This window comes from Cetorhinus maximus, chromosome 12 (assembly GCF_964194155.1).
Source record: "Cetorhinus maximus chromosome 12, sCetMax3.hap1.1, whole genome shotgun sequence".
NCBI lineage: Eukaryota > Metazoa > Chordata > Chondrichthyes > Lamniformes > Cetorhinidae > Cetorhinus > Cetorhinus maximus.
This window is the reverse complement of record NC_135890.1, coordinates 117,704,805-117,719,192: the sequence shown is the minus strand read 5'-3', so window position 1 is coordinate 117,719,192 and position 14,388 is coordinate 117,704,805. Positions and strand designations below refer to the sequence as shown.

The window sequence follows — 14,388 nt, the reverse complement described above, 5'->3', positions numbered from 1 at the left end:
ACTGACACGATTTAGTGCCTTCTGGTTGCTCCACTGGTTTGTCAATCATCCGCCAACGGCCGGTAGGGGCCGACAGACGATTGGCTTCCCGAGGTGTCAATCATTATATCCGTGCAACCCATTGGCTGGTGGCGATGTCAATCCGCGGGAGCGCGATGGTGATTGGCGGAATGTCAGGGGTGGAGGGCAGGGTTAGAGGCGGCGGCGTCGTGCAATTCGGTGTGAGGGAAACCGTGCAAGTTCGGCCGCTCCCCGCTGCAGGAGGAGGAGGAGGAGAAGGTGCGGGAGAAGCAGCGGTTTCACTGGCTGTGATTCACAGCCGCCCCGCTCCTCGTCTCGTTTGAAATTCCTCGAGGTTTTCCCTCCTCCCCGCCAACCCCCACCCTCCCTTTCCTTCTCACTGAATTTATTTCAGATTGAGACCTTTACCCCTTCCCCTCCCCCACTCCAGGTACCATAATCCAGGGAGAAGTGAGTGGCCTGAGGGCAAACTCTGCAGCAGGTTTGTTTTTTTTTTAAAAAAAAGGGGGGGTTAGGAAAAAAAATATTCCCTCTCAGATAAATCTGGAAGGGGAATAAAGAAGGATCGCGGGCTCCGCTATTCGCGCTTGTGTCTCTCTCTCTCTCTCTCTCTCCCCCCCCCCCCCCCCCAACCCAAACCCCAACGGACGAAATTACGGGGGGGAAAAAAAAAACGAAGTTGAAGAATTTTTTTTCCCCCCTCTTTACCTCACAAACGCCGTGAAGTGAGGCCGAGCGCAGCAAGCGCCAACAACAAAAAGGAGGTTGCTGAAGCGGGTATATATCCCTTTTCTGCTGTTTGTTCTGGTGAGAGGAGCCGGGTTTGGGAGAGAGGAGAGGAGAGGGTCCGGCAGAACTTAAACAAAAGGTGCCGTAATTAATCTGTCTGGGACAGCCCGCCCGCCCGCCTGCCTGTCCGCCCGCCCGCCTGATCGAGGAGCGAAGAAGGAAAGAAACCTCGTCGAAGCCGGGAGATCAGATTTGAGGTATGGAACCGATCATCTTTTTTAATTTTTGCGAGGGGATTTTCTGAGATGGGAATCTTGTGTCTCGAGCGTTTGTTTTTCCTTTTTTTTTTAAACATTTTTTGGGCTGAAAACATCAGGCTTATTTTGTTTCGTGGGAACGATCCCCAACTACCTGTTAACGGGTCCCTATTTTTTTTGTTGTTGCCAATTTTGCAAGAATAGAAACTGGGGAGAAGAAAGATGAAGTGATGCTACTGTGTCCGCAAGCTGGCTGAACCCAAACCATGTTAAACTTGGCACTTCACCATTCTAGATCTTGCAACAGCCTGTGTTTTTTCTGTCCTGTTTCAAATGTGTTTGGCTTGACTACGTTTTGGAGATGGACAAGACAAAAAAATAATGTTGTGAAATGTTGGGATTGGACTCTCTGGAGTGAAGTCAAACCAGTTCTTTTAACCCTAGCAAAAATTGCCTGTCCTGCGGTAGCAAGCTGTGATTTCTAATTCGATACTATTGCGTGTGTAGAAATATTGGAGGATTTTCGTTACAGTGTTGAAGACATAACAAATGGTTCAGTTGGGCACTGTGGGTGACATTTTTATTTTCTGTTAGATTAGCATCCTGGCATGTTTATTTATTTTTTCTCCCAGGCTAGGGAAGGATATTTTTGGGCTGCGCTGTAGACGAGTTTTTCGTGTAACGGAAAGACTTGCATTTGATAACAATGGTTCTCGTTTTAATGGAGAAATAAGGCGATGTTTAAAATAAGAGCATTGCAAGGTGTGCATTTTTGGTTTGCAAAATTGGAGGATTAAATTGTCTTTGTACGGCAACTAGTGGAATTGATTTAAAATTTTAACGCTGTAAATGCTTTCGGGGATGCTGTAAACCGTTCTATTTGTTAGAAACATTTTGGGAAAAAATCATTCTCGAAATGTACATAAACGTGAACTACATTGTGTGCAACTTTCAATGAGAAGCGGACTCCGCCTCTGTTTTACCATGTAGCGTGCCTGGTGAAGTGGAGTTTATGTTTTGCTAATCGTGGCAGGTGGACACGTTGCAGACGTGAAGAGATGTAATCTAATTCCTGTTGTAGAACAGATATGTTTAGGGAATTGTGAAAAACCGTGCAGGAAATGGTTGAGAGTTAAGCGGTCTCGCAAATGCAATATCAATTGAGCCATCTATTTCTGGATTAAAAAATGACTTGACCAAGCTTTTGGTGTCCTGCCCCAATACATCCGTATGTAGCTCAGTGTCTCAAAGTTTATTTGACAACATTCTTGTGAAGCGCCTTGAGACCGTTTGCGACGTTGAAGGCGCTATACTAACGCAAATGATCGAATTCCATTTATTATTGAAAGGGCCTGTCGTTTACTTTTAAATCTGTTCATCTAATTGGCAGAGCAAGATTTGGAGTAATAAAGCGCCTTTAAGGATCCTGGGATGTCCCAAATCGCTTTACAGCCAATGAAGTACTTTCTGAAATGTTGCTGTCATGTTGGTGAATGCGGCAACGAATTTATGCACACCAGGGTCCCACATGTAGCAATGTAATGAGATCAGTTAATCCGTTTTGTTGTTTTGAGTAACAAATGTAATGCAGCGTACTGGGAAACTGCACTCTGGTCCCACTGGATTTTTTGTTAAAAACAGCATCCACCTGAACCAGCAAAAACAGGGCCTCATGAAGAAGACGCCAACTTTATATCGCTCCCCGGTACTGCACTGCATTCACTGCACTGGAAGTGTTGGCCAGGATTATGTGCTAAATAATAAACTGGGATTTGAACCGACAACCTTCTGACTTCCGCACGTGTGCAACCAGGAGTTTTGCAATTCGTGGGGAGATTAGTGGGTGGAGGCAGGAGTTCTCATTCCTAAGGCTTGAGTTCAGATTGGACAAGTGTTCTTTGGTTTTAGGGTTGCCTCTTTCTACAGAGGAAATGGAAGGAGTAATTGGATGTTTTTGAGTTCTTGGTTTCTACCATGATTAAATATATTCTTGCAGCAGTGTAAATTGGGCTTGGTTAAATCACTGTCAGAACAGTATGTTGGTGTTTACTGTGCAGTATTAGGATACTAGAGCAACTTTTTAGTTTGCAATGGCAAATTGCTTTTGATGTCTAATCGCTGTTTGAACTGAACTGCTCTTTAAGCTTTTCCCCAATGTTTTAGGAAAAGTGTTGCTGTTTCATTGAACGGGTTAGTTCAACAATTGCTATATGACTTCTACCTAGAGTGCTATTTGTCATCACATTGCATTGGTAAAATTTTGTCTTGTCATAGAATTTTTAAAAAATAAATATTTTCTGTAAATGACTTGGCTTTACTAGTTCACATTTGCCACTTTTATTCTCCACTCTTCTTCCCTAAATGGTACCCACGCAACATTTCCTCATTCAAAATGTGCCTGGTTTTTTTTGCTGGCTCGATGGCGTTTTCTCCCATTTAGATTGTGGAAGTTGCTTTCTGCTGTTGTCACCGTGAGGCTGATATTGGAAATTAGTATGGCGGATGTGATCCTGTGCTGCCACACCCAAGCACGTTTTCAGACACAAGTGAATCTCATTTGGGGCTGGTGTTGGGGAATCTCAATTTGGGTGTGAATGTGGAACCCAGTCTCGGGTAGCACTTATTTCTCTGTCTTCCACAATAGCTGCTTCTGGTTGGAGTTTCAACAATATGATCTTTTGCTATCTTAGGATTCCCACCTGGTATGGTTGACATAGCTCTCCACTGTGTCCAATCCATTGCACGCACATCTACTCTTAGCCTTCCCCTCCCTCCTAGAATCATGATAGGGTTCCCCTTGTCTTAACATTCCACCCCAGTAGCCTTGGTAGTCAACGTATCATTCTCTACCGTTTCAGCCAGCTCCAGACATGTGATGCCACCATCAAATATATCTTCCTTTACCTTCTCCTTTCAGTATTCTGAATGGACCATTCCCCCCTCAATACCCTGGCCCACTCCTCAGTCACTCCTAACATCCACTCCCTTCCTTATGGCACTTTTCATGCTCAGGACATGCAACACCTGTCATTTTACAGCCTACCCCATATTGTCCTAGGCCCGAAACACTCCCTCAATATTGGTACTTTTTTCAAATTATTCTATGGTGCTCGCTGTTCACGATGTGGTCCCCTCTACGTTAGGGAGACCAAATGCAGACTGGGTGACTCTTTGCTGAACACCTCCATTCAGTCAGCAATCCAGTTGCTGGTCATTTTGATTCTCCACCATGTTGACCTTTCTGTTCTTGGCCCGCTACAGTGTTCCAGCGAAGCTCAAATGCAGGCTTGACGAACAGCACCTTATCTATTGAGTCTGCACTCGCTACAGCCTTGTGGACTCAACATTTCAGTTCAACAACTTTAAATCATGACTCTGCCTTCATCTTGTTTTATGTGTTTCTTTTTGTTTTGCTGGGTTGGTCTTGTCTTGTTTCTTTCTTTTATCTCATGTTGCATTCAGATGTAGCCATTCATGTCTCATTTGGACACGATCTTTTTTGTTTCTTTGCTATAGCCATTATCACTCTCTTTGGCTGTTGCATCATGAAATGTTTTGTTAATCTCCCCTGCCCTCCACACTATCACAGATCTTCTCTTTTGTTCTTCCTACCTCCTTCCCCCACCCCTTCCACTGGCTTTAAAACTTTCATTTCTATCTTTTTTCAGTTCTGATGAAAGGCCATCTCGACTTGAAATGTTAACTCTATTTCTCTCCACGGATGCTGTCTGACCAGCTGAGCATTTCCAGTTTTCATTTCACGTTTCCAGCTTCCACAGCATTTAAAAAAATTATTAGTTGATCTTTTGTCTCTTAATTCCCGAACTTGGAACCAGTGCTCTTTTGTGTGGATTTGCAATACTGTACGTTCACCTCTTGGCAGGAAGCTGCTGCATTTTAATGGGAAGTTTTTGCTGTGGGGAAATATTTTTTTCTGCCTCCTGTCACTTTCAGTATTACTATCTGCTGCATCTGCCAGTCTGATAAGTTTTCTGTTGAATATGTAGTTAAGAGCACTTCGTTTATAATTTATATGTTTTTGAACATAACTTTGTTTTTGGAATATAACACTTGGGTTGAAGATTAACATGTAGATAAATGGGCACATCTTCCGAAGATTCTGTTTAGCAACACTGAAGTAGATGCAACAAGCATGAACCATTCTTTGAATTGTAGTAATCAAAAGGTTGGGACATGTTGACTTATAAGTTCAGAGTAGAAGGGTGGAGTCATAATACAGCAGATGGAGAAACTTAAACAATGGATGACCTATCCTTGGAACTTTTGGTGGAGCCATGATGTCTGTAATTGCAGTAAGGGCAGCCCAGAGAGAGGTTTTTGTTTTGGGAGTTAGAGATAGATTAGTTTTAAAGCATTTGGTAAACCCTGAAGGGTTGTAATATCCATTTCTTTCTTTAGATCAATGGAGGAATTTTAAATAGGGGACACTTAACCTAATGGTCTGTTTGAGGACATCCCAGAGCATGCAACGTTGTTATGGAGATGGGTTGATCTTGGGGAGATTCTCCCAGATAAACTGAAAACCAGAGTTTTATATTGCAGCTTGTATTTTGTGTGGTGCAGCTGAGAGAGAAGATAGCCAAGAAAGATGACAGTTAGGCCTGCACTGTAAGCAGAAAACAAAAGCTAATTTTTGAATTCTCCGTGTGGGTAGGGCTTAATCTCCATTTGGATTTCATGAGGGAAAATAAGATTGCCTAGTTTGAAGCGAATGGAATAAAATCTACAATGGCCCTTTGGAGTCTTGTGGCAAAATAAAGCAATCAGCAAATTAGCTTGGACAATTGAGAAAGTGACCAGAACAATGGAATGGGTTGTCCATAGCCAAGAGTTGATAAATGAAAGACCTACCTTAGAATAGCTGGAACTGAGGAGAATTCAAATAGTTTCCAGAGCACTGTGGCATTCTCACGGGTGGTCCCTGCAGAAGTAAATAATTTTAAGATTGTTATCTTATAAGGAAAAGGCTTGGGGGAAGTAAGTAAAACTGAGTGCTTAAGATAGGCAGTTATAACCCATATTGTTGTTTAGGTCTTTTATGTACAAAGGTTGTTTTTGTTTAAAAATGTGAAATCTTGTGCAGTTCTATTGGTTAAAAGCATTTGGATTTCTCTTTATTTAAAGGTTAGCAGTCCTTAACTGGATTGTAATAATGAATATATTTGTGTAAAGCTGTTTGGAGGAGTAAAGTTGGGAGGAAAATTGTTGGGCCAATAAAGAAAATGCTAAACAATCTAGAGACTAACTAAAGGTAAGAGCGAGGGGGTGAAGGAATAGGGCGCAATGATTGATTAAGGAATGGCCATTTGGCTTGGCGAGAGGAGAATCAGACAGGTTTCCTGCTCCTAATCACAAGTAAGTGACTTACACTGGAAAAGATACAACAACTTGTATTTAGCACTTGAAATTGTCCCAGGAGCTTCACCAGGACACGATAAGCAAAGTATGACAATGAGCAATATAAGGAGCTATTACGTCAAATGACCAATGGCTTGATCAAAGTAGGTTATGATGAGTGTCTTAAAAGAGCAAACCTAGTTAGAAAGGCAGCGAGGTTTAGCGAGGGAATTGAAGAGCTTGGGCCACGGCAATTAAAGGTATAGCTGCCAATGGCAGCTTGGGAATGTACAAGAAGCTAGAATTAGAGAAGCACAAATATCTAGGAGGGTTGTGGGTTTTGAAGACAATTAGAGGGAGGGTTGAGGCTATGAAGGGATTTGACAACCAGGATGAGTATTTTAAAATCAAGATGTTAGTTGACTGGGAATCTCTTAGGTTAGTGTGCACATAGGTGATAGGAGAACGGGACAGGCTGCAACTTAAGATATGGGCAGCAGAGTTTGGGATGACTTCAAGTATAAGGAGGGCACATTGTGGTCGGCCAGCCAGGACTATGTTGGATAGTCGAATCTAGAGGTAGCAAGGCATGGGTTTCATCAGTGGATGAGCTCATATGGGCAAAGTCGTGTGATATCATGGAAGTAAAAATAGACGGCCTTGGTGATGACACAAATGAGGTCAGAAGCTCATCTCGGGATCAAATGTGGCATCAGTTGTTGCCAGGGTGAGTAATGGAGTCAATAGCTCAGGAACAGAGTTTGAAATGGTGACTGCAAACAATGGATTCAGCCTTCCCAATAATTAATTGTAAGAAGCAGTCTGATAAATGAGTGACAGTGGAGGGATAAAGAGGGTTGGTGTTTTTGAGAAGGGTGATGATGACGGCTTTCGAGGAGAGAGTGACAACAGCTAAAGACAGAACAGTTTACAATATTGGCTAACACTGGCTGGGTAGTCAGTTGGGTGATCGGTTTAATGGAAACAGGATCGAGGAACAGGAGATGGGTCTCACAGACAAGATGAGCTTGGAGAGTATATGAGGGGAGACAGGAGAGAAACTGGAGAAAATGGATTCAGGGTGAGGGCTGGGGGTGGGCCCTGTGGGGCAGCATTAAAGGAGGTTTGGCTAGGTGGGCTTGCAGAAAGGGGTGATATAGCTGAGATAACTGATCGGATTATCTCAGTCTTGGTGACAAAGGAGTCCAGGGACGTACGGGTGGAGGGGTCAGTGGAAAGATTTTTAAGATGCTTTGCAGAAGAGGAAAAGCTGGCTTTGCATTCTAGGATGGTCTTGGAATAGTGAGCAGTTTTAGCATGAGTAGGGCATGATAGTGTTTTAAGTGGTCCATCTAGACTTGGTAGTGGATGGCCAAGCCAGTTCACCATACCTTTTCAAATCTGTATCCTTTAGACTTAAGGGAGCAGAGGTGAGTACCATACTTCCACAGGGAATGGCCAGGGTGGGAGAGAGTAATGGTTTTGTTGGGGATGAAGCCATCAAAGATGGAGCTGAGGGTGTGAATGAGTAAATGTATTGCAGAAATGTTGTGAGCAATGGAGAGCTAAAAGCTAGCTAGTTGGAATACGTGTGAGAGCAGACAGGACTGTGGTGCTCTCGCCATAATACAATTATCTGCTAAGTTCTCTATCTGAGCTGATGTGGGAATAGTTATTTGGATGACATAGCGGATACATTTGTATTCCTTCAATCAAGAGACAGAAACAATGCTGAATCTGCACAGTAAACTAGCTAGTTGTTTCTTAGAAAAAGTTCAGGGGAGATTTAATAGATGAGTTCAAAATCATGATGTGTAAATAAGGGGAAACTATTTCCAATGGCAGGAAGACTGGAAACCAGTAGACACAAATTTAGGTTGATTGATAAAAGAACCAGAAAGATGAGTTAAGCTCCAGAATTCATTGCCTTGAAAGGGTGGTGGAAATAGATTCAATACTTACAAGCTATTAAAGGGGGAATAGGATGAATATTTGAAGAGGAAAAAAATTATGTAGAAAGAGGAGGGGTTTGGTACTAATTAATAGCTTTTTCAAAGAGCCAGCACAAGCATGATGGGCTGAATGGCTTCCTCCTCTGAACAATACTCCAGATAGAAATGGCAATTGTAATAGGAACCAAGTAACAGGAATAGGCCATTCAGCCCGTCAAGCCTGTTCTGCCATTTGTTAGATCATGGCTGATCATCCACCTCAGCACTACTTTCCTGCGTATCTCCATATTCTTTTTTTATTCATTTTCCTGATGTGGGCATCATCGCTGGCTAAGCCAGCTTTTGTCGCCCATCCCTAATTGCCCTTGAGAAGGTGGTGATGAGCTGCTGCCTTGAACTGCTGCAGTCCATGTGGTGTAGGCACACCCACGGTGCTGTTACGGAGGGAATTCCAGGATTTTGACCAAGCGACAGTGAAGCAACGGCGATTTAGTTCCAAGTCAGGATGGTGAGTGGCTTGGAGGGCAACTTCCAGGTGGTGGTGTTCCCATTTGTCTGCTGCCCTTGCGCTTCTAGATGGTAGTGGTTATGGGTTAGGAAGATGCTGCCTAAGGAACCTTGGTGAGTTTCTGCAGTGCATCTTGTAGATGGTGGCCACTGTGTATCGGTAGTGGAGGGAGTGAATGTTTGTAGATGGGGTGCCAATCAAGCAGGCTGCTTTGTCCTAGACTTTGTCAAGCTCCTTGAGCGTTGTGGGAGTTATACACATCCAGGCAAATGTGGAGTATTCCATCACACTCCTGACTTGTGCCTTGTAGATGGTGGACAGGCTTCAGGGAGTCAGGAGGTGAGCTTCTCACTGCAGAGTTCCTAGTCTCTGACTTGCTATTATAGCATTGGTATTTATGTGGCTACTCCTGTTCAGTTTCTGGTCAATGCTAACCCTCCGGATGTTGATGTCATTAGTCTCCAGAAATCTAATGATTTCTGTTTCTAACATACTCAATGATTGAGCTTCCACAGCCACCTCGGGTAGGGAATTCTAACGATTTGCCACCCTGAGTGAAGAAATTCCTCCTCAACTCGGTCTTAAATGGCCTCCCCCCCCCCCCCCCCCCCACCCCACCGTATCCCGAGATTATGTCCCCTGGTTTCAGACTCACTAGCCAGAGGAAATAGCTTATCTAACCTGTCACATCCTGTAAGCATTTTAAGTTTCACTGAGGCCACCCCTCATTTTTTGAAACTCGAGGGAACACAGACCCAGACTCCCCAGTCTCATAAGACCACCCTACCGTCCTAGGGATTCACCTAGTAAACGTCTGTTACACTCCCTCTATGGCAAGTATATCTCTGCTTAGATAAGGGGACCAAAACTGTACACAGTAGTCCAGGTGTGGTCTCACCAGGGCTCTCTCCAATGAAGCAAAACACCTTTACCCCTGTATTCAAAACTCCGTGCGATGAAGACAAACATACCATTTGCCTTCCTAATTGCTTGCTGCACCTGCATGCTCACTTTGTGGCTCATGAACAAGGGCACCCAGGTCCCTTTGGACACCTACACTGCTCAACTCTCAATTTAAGAAACATCCTACCTTTGTTTTTCTACCAAAGTGAATAACTTCATACTTATTCATGTCATATTCCACTGCCATGCTCTAACCCATTCACTTCACCTGTCCAAGTCCTGTTGAAGTCTCATTGCATCTTCCCCACAATTTACATTCCCACCCAGTTTGGTATCACCAGTAAATTTGAAAATATTACAATTGGTCCACACATGCAACTCATTTATATAGATTATGAATAGCTGTGGACCTAGCACTGATCCTTGCAGTATCCCACTTGTAACAGCTGCCGTCCTGAGAGTGATCCGTTAATTCCTACTGTCTGCTTTCTATCTGTTAACCAATTCTCAATCCATACTAGTATATTTTCCCCAATCCCATGCGCTCTAAATTTATTTACTAACTTCCTGTGTGGGACGTTATCAAAACCTTTTGAAAATCCAAATATACCACACACACTGGTTCTCCTTTATCAATGCTGCAAGTAATATCTTCAAAAAACTCAAACATGATATCCCTGTCATAAATCCATGTTGAATCTGTCCACTTCTAACATTCTTTTCTAAATGTTTAGTTATCACATCCTTTAAACTAGATTCTAACATTTTCCCTACTTCTGATGTCAAGCTAACAGGTCCATTCTCCCTTTTTTTAATTCTTTCACGGGATGTGAGCATCGCTGGCAAAGCCAGCATTTGCTGCCCATCCCCAATTGTCCTTGAACTGACCTTGCTTGGTCATTTCAGAGGCCAGTTGAGAGTCGACAACATTGCTTTAGGTGTGGAGTCACATGAAGAACCAGGTAAGGATGGCAGATTTCCTTCCATAAAGGACATCTGTGAGCCAGATGGGCTTTTACGACAATCTATGATAGTTTAATGCTTTATATTCCAGATTTATGAACTGAGTTCAAATTATACCAGTTGCCGTTGTGGGATTTTAATCCATGTGCCCAGAGTAATACCCTGGGTCTCTGAATTACTAGTCCAGCGACATTACCACTACAGCGCCATCTCCCCTTCCTCCTTTCTTAAATAAATACATTTGCTACTTTCCAGTCCTTGGGAACCTTTTCAGAATCTCTATAATTTTGAAAGATAACCACCAATGCACCCACTATCTCTCAAGCCACCACCTCCAAAACTCTGGGATGCATCTCATCTGGTCCATGGGACTTATCAACCTTCAATCCAGTTAATTTTTCAAGTACTACCTCTACTACTAATTTCTTTTATATTGCTGAAAAAAGACATGTCTAAGCTTTTCGTCTTGCCCTCATGAGGACGCTTGCAAGAATACCAATATAAGTTGGAATACCAATTTAAGATTCAGTCGGGCTTGCAGTGTGGCGCATTTGCGTGTACTAGAAACTATGTATATTAATATACAGGGTCCTGTTTGCAGACAGAAAGAACACATGCATACATTGCGCCTGTTTCAGCTAAACAAAATAAGTGACAGCCATTTGCTGACTCATTCCTCAGGGAACATTCAGAGGTAAAGCTGCCTGGTTTAAATTTCAAATAATGCTTGGCAGCTAACTGTCAGTCACCGTCAGTGGTACATTCACCATGGCAAAGCCACTTGCCAACCAATCAGCACACTCTTCTCTCACAGTATAAATTGTTGTCTCCCCCTTATACTGGTATTTTTGAGTGTCCTGATGAGTGCAAGATGAAAAGCTTAGACATGTCTCTTTCTTTGAGCAATGCTGAAGTTCTGTACAGCCAAATGATTGATTTCTATTAGTTTGTCATTTTCACAAGTCCCTTGGTCGCCTGGTATTTCTCGAGATTTTCTGTATCCTCTTCTGTGAAGACAGAAGCAAAGTAACTGTTTAAGTTTCTCTGCCATTTCCATGTTCTCCTTTATAAATTCTTCTGTCCCCACCTGTAATGAGCCCATATTTGTCCGTGTTAACCTTTTCTTTTTCACATACCTAAAGAAGCTTTTACAATCTGCCTTTATGTTCCTTGCTAGTTAATGTACTGAGCGCTACCTCACCTCCTTTCCCTTTTTGTCTATCCCTCCTAAATGCCGAATATCCTTGGAGATTCAGTTCACAATTTTGGTCACTCTGTACCCATGTCTCCATAATGACAATTACATCATACCCATTTATCTCAATTTGTGCATTCAAATCATCAACCTTTTTGCGAATGCTGCGTGTATTCGGATAGAATAGCTTTAATTCTGCTTTTTAAAATTATTCTCTATTCTGATTGTATTTGATGCTTGCCTAAGCTTTGCCTGTGTTCTATTTTTGCTTTCTACTTTTCTACTTTTACCAGTTTTGTTCCACTTGAATCTGAACTCCCTCTCAGGTTAGTTTAAACCCTTCCCAACAGCACTAATGAATCTTCCAGCGAGGATGTTAGTCTCGGTCCTGCTAAGATGCAGCCTGCCCATCTTGTACAGGTCCCACCTGCCTCAGAAATCTGATGCCTTCCCTCAGCCACGTGTTCAATTGATCAATTCTCCTATTTCTATGCTCGCTAGCACATGGGACTGGAAGTAACCCTGAGATTCCTTCCTATCGTTCTCCTTCCTAGCTCCCTGAAATCTTCCAGGATCTCATTTCCACCCTCCCCCCTTCCTACCTAAGTTGTTGGTACTGACATGGACCACAACTCCTAGAGGTAATGGAAATAAAAATGTGATTAAGGGGAGTTGTGGATGCAAAGGGAAGAGTTCTGAAATTTCTCAACTTTATTTGGGGAGGGGGGTAGTGGGTGTTGAAATATGGCTGTATAACTATTTAACAAAATAAAGAAAATAGGAATTATATCCACAAGGACAGAGAGAGACTTCCATTGACCCAGTGTCAGCCAAGCTGAATGGTCCTTGTCTGAATGTGATTGAAGATTTGAGTCATTGGATTGCTGGATATTTGGAGGGGGGAGGGTGCTCTTGTCACAGTGCTTAACTCTTGGAGTTCAGGGACTGCAAAGGAACTTTTGTAGTTAATCCTGAAATCTCTGAGCCTGGGCTCTACAGTGTAGTGCTTTGGAAGCTTTGCAGTTATAATGTAATTGCCTGCTTTGTAATGAGAATTTTCTAATTTTAATCTTATTATTGATGCATTTGGAAATGTTAACAAAAAAACATACTCATTTACTGAGTATAAAAGCGAAACTGCGATGGCTGAATATCAGAACTAAAACCTGATAATCCAAATCTGGTCATTTACCTAATGGAGAAAAGACATGTTTCTGGTGGCTGAAACAGAAATACCTGGAAAAACTCAGCAGGTCTGGCAGCATCGGCGGAGAAGAGCACAGTTGACGTTTCGAGTCCTCATGACCCTTCAACAGGATTCGAAACGTCAACTGTGCTCTTCTCCGCCGATGCTGCCAGACCTGCTGAGTTTTTCCAGCTGTTTCTGTTTTTGTTTAGGATTTCCAGCATCCGCAGTTTTTTATTTTTTATCTCTGTTTCTGGTGGCTTCTTCTATTGGAACCTGTTCAGATGTAGTGCTTGTTTTTTCAAGTTCACAGACCTGTGATAACTGAGTGTGCTTCTTTTTGGTTTCTAAATGCTTGTGGTTATTATAATTTAGTGAGTGTGTATACTATTTAGAGCATAGATTTGCCATGTACATAAACCCCCCAGTGAATTATTTTGTTGTGGGGTCAAGTTGTTCAGACTGGAGTTGTGTAAATTTCATGCTGATTCCTGATCCAAAGTAACCTGGCAATACAACACTTGAGAATAGGAGTAGGCTACTTAACCCATCAAACCTGTTCTGTCACTTTGATCTGCAGCCTAAGTCCATATATCCACTTTTGCACCATATCCCTCAATACTTTTTTACTATTTAGAAAGTGCTCTGAGCTATCATTTCAGGCCCAAAAGGGGTGATCTTACATTTGCCTAAATTGCAATCCATTTGCCATAGCTTTACCCGTTACTTGGTTACATTACGATGACATAGTGGTATTGTTGCTGGACTAGTAATCCAGAGACACAGGGTAATGCTCTGGGGACCCGGTTCAAATCCCTCCACGACAGATGGTGGAATTAAAAGTCTAATTATCAGTTGTTGATTGTCATTGTCGATTGTTGTAAAAACCCATCTGGTTCACTAATGCCCTTTAGAGAAGGAAATCTGTTGTCCTTACCTGACCTGGCCTACATGTGACTCCAGACCCACAGCAATGTGGATGACTGTTAAATGGCCTGGCAAGCTACTCAGTTGTAACAAACCGCTACAAAGTCTCAAAAAAAGCAAAGAAATCCGATGGGCCACCCGGCAAATGACCTAGGCACCGGAAACTATAACGGCAGTCTCAGCCCTGTCGACCCTGCAAAGCCCTCCTTGCTAACATTTGTGGGTTAGTGCCGAAATTGGGAGAGCTGCCTCACAGACTGGTCAAGCAACAGCCTGACATAGTCATCCTCACGGAGTCATACCTTACAGATAATGTCCCAGACATCACCATCACCATCCCTGGGTATGTCCTGTCCCACCGGCAGGACAGCCCCAGCAGAGGTGACAAC

General features: G+C 42.9%; 1 protein-coding gene across 7 annotated transcripts in view; it reads left to right on the top strand.

Annotated features, from left to right (window-relative positions):
• The first annotated feature begins 203 nt into the window (after positions 1-203).
• arvcfb (ARVCF delta catenin family member b) overlaps positions 204-14,388 on the top strand; it is a 360,264-nt gene continuing 346,079 nt past the window's right edge. For 4 of the 7 annotated variants that reach the window (XM_078554487.1, XM_078554489.1, XM_078554491.1 and 1 more), the window contains exon 1: positions 447-502. The gene's annotated coding sequence lies outside the window, so the exon portion shown is untranslated. Of the gene's footprint in view, positions 1,008-14,388 lie in introns of all 7 variants that reach the window. The other 3 variants (XM_078554492.1, XM_078554486.1, XM_078554490.1) reach the window with 2 other exon arrangements.